Genomic DNA, 8,551 nt, shown 5'->3' with positions numbered 1-8,551 from the left:
TCACATAATGAGATTTAAAGACGACCGTTGGACTAGAGCTGTTACTGATTGGATTCCACGGGATGTCAAGAGACCGCATGGCCGCCCACCTACCAGATGGTCAGACTTCTTCGTCAAGATCATGAACGATCGGTTTGAGGCCCTTCATGTTCCCGGAGCGAACAGATGCCATTGAGCTACACTAGCACGCGACAGGGACAAATGGAGACGTTACTGGCGCCCGCTCGAGCAAATCGATGACTAACGGGAAGTTAAGTGATTAAGTGATTAAGTGAAGACAATAAAAAAGGTAAACCTCTAACAAATGTTATTGAGAAATATGGAAGTCATATGCAAAAAAGAGAATCACGGTGATTATTCCACACAGAAAAATTAGTTCAAAGTATATATATAAGATGCTTATAAGATGCTCTATATCAAAAGACTGAAAACAATAAATACTGGAAAGAAAACACACATTTGATAAGAATATAAATTGGCGTAATTCCTATAGGAAATGGTACATAGATTCCTTTTAAACATAAACATAGAACAGAATATAGAAATGTTACTCCTAAGAATTTATTTTTGTGTGTGGAGGGTGCTGGGAACAGCTGAGCAGTTTTGGGGAAACTGAGGGCCCCTTCAGAGATTCTTAGACATTTAAGCAAGTTGTTCCAGTCTCAGACCTGAGGATACTGTCTAGTTCAGTACAGTTCAGTTCAGTTCAAATCCAGATTTGTTGATTTCCCAGGCCCCTGGATTGTACTCAGCGCTGCACCCAGCAATGCTCAGGCTACTATGTGATGCCAGGAATCAAACTAAGGTCAATCACATGCAAGGCATGTGCCTTAACCCCTGTACTCTCTGGGGTCTCCACCCCAAAGTAATTATCTAAAGAATATGCAAATACTAGGAAAAATTATTTACCCAATACCCATCTGATGGGCTGGAGCAATAGCACAGCGGGTAGGGCGTTTGCCTTGCACGTGGTCAATCTGTTCGGCCCAGGTTTGATTCCTCCGCCCCTCTCGGAGAGCCTGGCAAGCTACCAAGAGTACCTCACCTGCATGGCAAAGCCTGGCAAGCTACCTGTAACATATTCGATATGCGAAACACAGTAACAACAAGTCTCACAATGGAGACATTACTGGACCCACTCAAGCAAACCAATGAACAATGGGAGGACAGTGCTACAGTGCTACCCATCTGATAAGGGATTAATATCAAAGGCAATGGTAGAACTTTACAAGGGAAAAAGTCCAACCTCATCAGAAAGATGGCTAGAAGAAATGAACAGAAACTTCCTCAAAGAAGAAATACAAAGGGATATGAAAAATGCTCTACATTGCTAATCACCAGGGAGGTGTGAATCAAAATAAATGAGATATCATTTCACACCACAGAGATTGGCACGCATCAAAAAGAACAGTAAGTGCTGGTGCAGATGCAGAGAGAAAGGGTTTCTTCATTGTTGGTGGGAATACCTACTGTTCCAACCTTTTTGGGAAACAATATGGACATTGCTCAAAAAGCTAGAAATTGATCTTCTTTATGACCCAGCAATACCACTTATGGGAATATGCCCCAGTGTCCAAAAACACATGCAGAAAATCCATCTGCACTTCTATGTTCATTGAAGCACTATTCACAGTATCCATAATCTGGAAACAACCCGAGTGCCTAAAGACAGATGACTGGATAAAGAAACTATGAGACTTCTACACCATGGAATACTATGCAGCCACCAGAAAAAAATGAAGTCATGAAATTTGTGTATAAATGGATGAACATGGAGAGTATCATGTGAGTGAAATGAGTCAGAAAGAAAGGAACAGACATAGCATGATTGAACTCATTTGTGAGATATAAATCACACAGTATAAGACTAATACCCAATGACAGTAGAAACAAGAGCCAGGAGGACTGGTTCCCAGTTGAAAGCTTGCCACAAATGGTGGACGGGAGGGCAGCTAGGATGGAGAAGAGATCACTATGCCAAAGATAGTTGAAAATGATTACTCTTGACAATGTGATCATTCTGAATGCTGAAAGTAGGTAAAGGGACAAACCTGATAACTTTTTAATACCTGTATTGCAAACCATAGTGCCAAAAAAGGAGAAACAGGGGAGGGAGGGAGGGAGGGAGGGAGGGAGGGAGGGAGGGGGGAGGGAGGGAGGGGGGAGGGAGGGGGGAGGGAGGGAGGGAGGGAGGGAGGGAGGGAGGGAGGGAAGGAGGGAGGGAGGGAGAAGTGGCATCAATAGAGGAAGTCTGGGAAGGAAGGAAACTGGGGACATTGGTGGTGGGAAATGTACACTGGTGAAGGGACAGGTGATGGAAAATTCTATGAACTGATGACTGAAACCCAATTATGAACAACTGTGTGTATCACAGTGATTCAATTAGGGCTGGAGCGATAGCACAGCGGTAGGGCATTTGCCTTACAAGCGGCCAACATGGCCGACCCGAGTTCAATTCCTCCGCCCCTCTCGGAGAGCCCGGCAAGCTACCAAGAGTATCTCGCCAGCGCAGCAGAGCCTGGTAAGCAACCCATGACGTATTCGATATGCCAAACACAGTAACAACAAGTCTTATGATGGAGACATTACTGGGCCCACTTGAGCAAATCGATGAACAACGGGAGGACCGTGACCGTGACTGATTTCATACTGTGAATAACATGATTCAAGAACCAAATAACATGACACAAGAACTAAAACACAAAATCTTCTTAAATTTGTCTGAACACAGACAACTTAATAAAGAAGTTATGATTTGTTTGTTATGTTGCACACTTTTGGGTATTTATTTATTTAGGTTTTGGGGCCACATGCAACTATGTTCAAGGATCACACCTGGTGTTGCCCAAAGGATCATAAGTGGTGCCGAACAGTGAACCTAGGTTGGTTGCATGCAAGGTAAATGCAATAACCCTTGCAAATCTCTTACGCCCTGTAAAGTATTTAGAAAAATGAAATTCTTCTTTCATGACTACACAAATGGAACATGAGATGATGATGCTATGTAAAATAACTCAGAAAATTAAAGACAAGTAGGCAGTGTTTTCATTCATCTATGTTTAATTAACCAAATAAAACAAACTGATAAAACAAGAACAACTCTTAGACTCTGTGGCAACTGTTATGGAGGGGCAGAGAGATGTGGAGAATGGGGTGAGGGCTCCATATCAGGGTGTGAAATACTGGCTTTTCCGTGGTGGGTGGGCGAAGTATCTCCACAGATCAGGCTGTCACTGTAGTCCCTAGTTATTAAGTGTTACAGAATTTATTATAACATTAAACATTGAAAGTCAGAAAATTTGACTTAAAAGAATAGATGATTAATATTTTCAGGCTACTAATAAAGCTGAATTTAAAAAAAACACTTAGGTTTATAGAGTTTTGTGCCTCAATAGCAAAGTCTTTAATGATTCTAGGGAAGATGACATAACCCCACAGGACTGAAGGGGTTTCAGTTCCCAGCATTTTGGAATTAGCCCTCTTTATTCTCCAGGAGGGTCAGCAAATTCATGTATGTTCCTAAGGACAAGAGGTTCTGTTTCATCAGCTCATCTGTTCTTTCTAACAAACCGTTAGGTCTTAGTGCTAAAAAAGACTTAGAACTCGTGTGTAAAAGGACTGGGAGTGGGGGCAGTATTCCCCAGGGGAAGGAGGCCAAAACGATGATTCCATGATGGCATGTGTGTGCATGTATGTGATTGTGCATGCATGCTCACGTGTGAATGTGTATGTGTGTGTGTGTGTGTGTGTGTATTTAGTGGTGGGAAAAGGGTTCTAAAAGGGTTCTATCAGTATAATGTGCTCAAAATAGTCCTTGATAGACCAGGCAGAGAGTAGTAGAGACAATCCCCTGAAGCCTGTCCTAGGCCAGGAGTCCACCTTTTCCCCAGGGCCAGCCTAGCCTACTGGGACCACTTGTACAGTCCTCTAGAATCAGGAACCCCAAGGACCTGATTCATCATGGTGGGAGGACAGGGAGCCTAGCAGAAGCCTGGCTTTCATGCGTCCTACAACACCGCAGGAATAACCTGTTTGTAATATGGAGCATGATTCTCTTAGCACTAAGGCTTCTTTGCCTAGAGGGGTGGACACTTTTTTGTTTGTTTGTTTGTTTGTTTGTTTTGGTCACACTCGGCAATGCTCAGAGGTTACACCTGGCTCTGCACCTAGGAATTACTTCTGGCAGTGTTCAGGGGACGATATGGGATGCTGGGAATCAAACCTAGATTGGCTGCATGCAACCGAGGTGGGCACTTTGGAGAGGGCTGAGACAGGGGGAGAAGTTGGGGTCCCACACCTGACAGCACTCAGGCTTTTCTCATGGCTCTGTGTTCAGGAATCATTCAGCAGCCTGCAAAGCCAGTCTTCAAAGTGCCGTCTTCACTGTTTTATCCTTTGGGTTTCAAGCACTGGAGCTTCTTGCTAAATGCAGAGTAGTTGAGCTGGACAGAGGGAAGCAAACTCAGCTTTAAGTGCCTCCCAGAACACGGTCTGTCTCTAAGATCTCAGCAGCTGCGAAACTGATTTTATACTGACTTTATCTCTGAATGGAAGAGCAGTGAGGCTTCTACCCGGCCCCAGCGCCTTTGACCTCACCACTATCAGGTGCTGAGGAGGTTACAGGAACAGAAATGCAGAGCCCCTGTACCCACTGCCTCTAGTCAAATAGGGCTCTATGCCTGCAGGACCACCTAACACCAACCCCCATGTCTTGCTCTTGCCCACTCCCTCTCTTGGCCCTCTTCCTGGCTCTCTCTGGGCTCCCACTCCTATGGCCCTTAAATGACAATATCCTCAGGCACCTCAGCCTCAGAGCCCAACTCCCTACAGAGCAGGATTGCTGGGGTATTCTTTTCTAGAGACACAGAACTGTGCAGCGGATGAGCTGAGGCTGTACAGCTTGGATGACTTTCTTCTCATGTTGGATTTTTGGGATATGACCCATTTTTCTGGCCATCTGTTGCTCTCTTGTCAACCTCAAAAACTAAAACTTTGGCCCAAAGAAGAAAATCAAGGAGCCTCTGGGCTCAGAAAATGTCCCGAAGAATCTCAGAGCTGGAGGCCACCTTAATCAGGCCCCTCCTTACCTATCCTCTGCCTCTTTTCCCTCTCCAGGAACACTTTCAGGTATGATGCCCTTGAAAATAAACCTCTGTGGTGTTCTTAGTGTGAGGACAAAAGGTCTTTTTTTAAAAATTTTTATTAGTGAAACACCATAAGGTACAGTTGTAGACTTACAAATTTTTGTGCTTGGGTTTCAATTATACAATGATCAAGTACCCATCCCTCCACCAGTGCCCATTTTCCACCACCACGGATCCCAGTATCCCTCCCACCCCCCATCCCCCCACCCCACCCTGCCTATGTGGCAGGGCATTCCCTTTTGTTCTCTCTCTCCTTTTGGGTGTTGTGGTTTGCAAAAGAGGCATTGAGTGGCAAGCATGTTCAGTCTATAGTCTCCTTTCAGGATGTTTCTCCCATCCCGGGAGGATCCTCCCAATACCCTTTATTTGGTGCTCCCTTCTCTATCTGAGCTGCCTGACAAAAGGCCTTTTGTCCCAAAGGTTGCTTTTCACAAAATTAAAGGGCTGGAGGATATGACCTCAGGGTGACTATGGACCCCCTCCTCAGACTCCTTCTGCCCATCAGTCCAAAGGTGAGCAGCCTTGTCCCTGACAAGAGAGGGCTACAGACCTACACCCAAGATGGAGACAAAAAACAGTCTTGGGGTCTGGGCCCTGCAGTCCCATACCTGCCTTCCCCTTTTTCTGATGCTAATCAACAACTTCTTATTGGTACTGACAAGCTTCATGGCACCAAAGAAACCAGGCCAGGAGCTACCCACATCAATCATAGTCAAGGTGAGCCTAGCTCCAAGTCAGGATTTTCCTGTTCCCAGCGAGTCTGGGTGGCATGAGACTCTGCTGTCCCCTTCCAGCTCTGGCTGTCCTTCACTAGACCTGTTTCTAGGTCATAGAAACTTCCATTTGACGTATCAGCACAGGAACCCTCCCTGATACTTGAACTGTAGGGAAGGTTCTAGAAGATTCAAGATAGGTCTGTAGTCTCAGGAAATCCTTCTGTGGGGAAGAGAAGCAGGACCCAACACTTAGTACACTATGCAAACCTGCCACCAGCGAGAGCTGTCTGGAACCTGGTAAGGCTGAATGGTGCCACTCTCAGTTTGTACTTGAAAGGAGGAAACTTCACTAGTGTGTGTAATGCTAATTCTGCATTGTGTGTAATGCAGCCCTTTTCCCTGAGCACAGCCATGTCTTCACAGGCAAACTTATCTCAAGGCGTATGATACTATGTGTCTGTTGCCACTGCCTACCCCCACCAGGAGGATCTGGGGAAGCTGCACCCCATGACCCCATTCCCGGAGCAGACTGGGTCTAATTTTGCCATTCCCACATAGCTGCTGGTTCTCCCCTTGTCCCCAGGTTTGGCCTCCTCTTCCAAGTAGACCTCCAGCTCTAAGCCTGGGTGGGCCAGGTAGGCGTGCTGATGCCTTGCCCTTATCACTTGTGCTCCAGGCTTCTTGTGACTGTCTGAAGGATTTTGGGGGATTAGCTGCCCAGAGGAATGTGCTCAACCCTCAGGCAGACTCAGCCAGACTCACCAGATTTCATGTTCTTTGCTAGAGACCTGGGGGCTGACAGGCCCTTGCACCAGTTCCTGCAGCCAGGAGACAGGGGCCCAGACAGATGCTACAGCATCTCCTGAAAGTCCGAGTCGGCTTACAGGCTCCTGTCAGTGCAGCAGACTCCTCATGCAAGCCACTTTGTGTTTGCTTCATCCCTCGGCAGCTTCCTCTACTCTGAAGTAGGTGTGATTGTGAGAAAGAGGGGGTGTCAGAGACAAAAGTCTCTAGGTGGGGACATTCCATCAACTCTTAGAGAAAAACTGACCCTAGCCAATAGTTGTGTCAGCTGTGGGCTCTTGTCACTGTCCTAGAGTCAATCACTATGTCCTTGAAAGCCCTCGGGGTTACACACTTCTTGTATTTACCTTCCTCTTAGAGTGCCTGGCACTTCTGTGGGGCTGGATAAATGCCCAGCTAAGTGAGCTTTCCCCAAAGGAACATGGTGGGAAGGAACGGACTCTTCATGGAGATGGGATAAGAGATGTCTCTGTGTCGTCCCCCTGAAGCCATCAAAGAGACACAGTTGAGGCCTCTGACACCCCAAGCTTCTTGAGCGCTGGAAGAGCCCCCTGTCACTGCAGGTTTCAGGGACCAACATGGGTGTGTCAGAGGAGAGAACACAGAGTGGGGCAGAAACAAAGCCCTGAGCAAAATCTTGCTCTGTGCCCAGATCTGTGATGGGTTATCTGAAGCACTTTACGTGCAGTTTCTGGGAGGATCACCCTGCCCATGGTCTCATGGGTAAGACTATCAGGCCGATTGCAGTGACTTGGCGTTCCTCATTGGAGGACAAGAAAATCAAGAAGGTATAGAGAGATCCTGGTTGGGTCTGAGCTTGGGAACAACTCCGAGCAATCTCCTTTATTTCACCCTACTGAGAAATCCCTTATGAGTGAATAACAGGAAAAAGGGATTTAAAAGAAAAAGAAAAAGAAAAGAAAAAAAGATTGGGCATGTGTAATGAAAAGCCATTGGTCACCAGAGGGCTGAGGTGGCTGATCCCCAGAGCCTGGATCACTATGTCCATAGGCACTGCGGGGTTAGTGAGGCAGAAGGGAAGCTGAGAGAATTGATGAGCCGCTGTGTCTGGCTTTGTACTTCCTCCGCATGAGTCAACCCCGCGAGCTCACCTCTCCTGAGAAATGCACGGGGCACGCAGACCTGGGTGTGGCGCTGCTGGGGCCGGGCCAGAACCCCCCCCAGTATTCTCTGGCTGCGGAGCAGTCTGGCCAGCTCATCCAGGTAGCGCCTTTCATTCTTGGAAAAGGAAACACTGAGTGGAAGTAGAGATGGCGGGAGCCCAGATGGGAGGGTTTTCCAGGCTCCCCTGTCCGGGATCAGTACCTTACTGGCTGGGACTGTCTCTGCGGGCTTTCACTGTCACCGATGACAGGCTCTAGCGGGGCCCCATTTCCACTGGGCCTGATGCTTGTTTCCGTTCATGGCTCAGGCCACCCCTGAGCCCCGTTACTCATGACTCTCAGCAGGAACAGCCCAGCGGAAAGGCAACCTCCAGGAGGGGTAGATTGGACCTGTGGATTCACCAAAGGGACTGAAAAAGTCAATAAGCAAGCGTATAAATAAATAGAGATAAACAGAGGTGTGCACCTCTGCTTTATCTGGTGCCAGGAGTAGAGCAACCTCACAGCTAAACACTCCAGCTTCCACCTCTGGGATCAGGCCCAGCTCTGACCTTCTGGCCATAACTCAGCGCCAGAGATAGTCTAAGAGTTAAGATCTAACTCTGGTTCAATCCTCAGCACTGCATACAGTCCCTGAGAAGCCCTAGAAGTGATCTCTAAGCACAGAGCTAGGAGTAAACTCTGAGCACCACTGGAAGAGCCCATCTCTCTTACCCTACTCCCATACTCAGCTCCTAATCAGTGACCACTCTGAAGAGCCTCC

This window comes from Sorex fumeus, unplaced genomic scaffold (assembly GCF_029834395.1).
Source record: "Sorex fumeus unplaced genomic scaffold, SorFum_2.1 ptg000131l, whole genome shotgun sequence".
Taxonomy (NCBI): domain Eukaryota; kingdom Metazoa; phylum Chordata; class Mammalia; order Eulipotyphla; family Soricidae; genus Sorex; species Sorex fumeus.
This window is presented reverse-complemented; position numbering follows the sequence as displayed.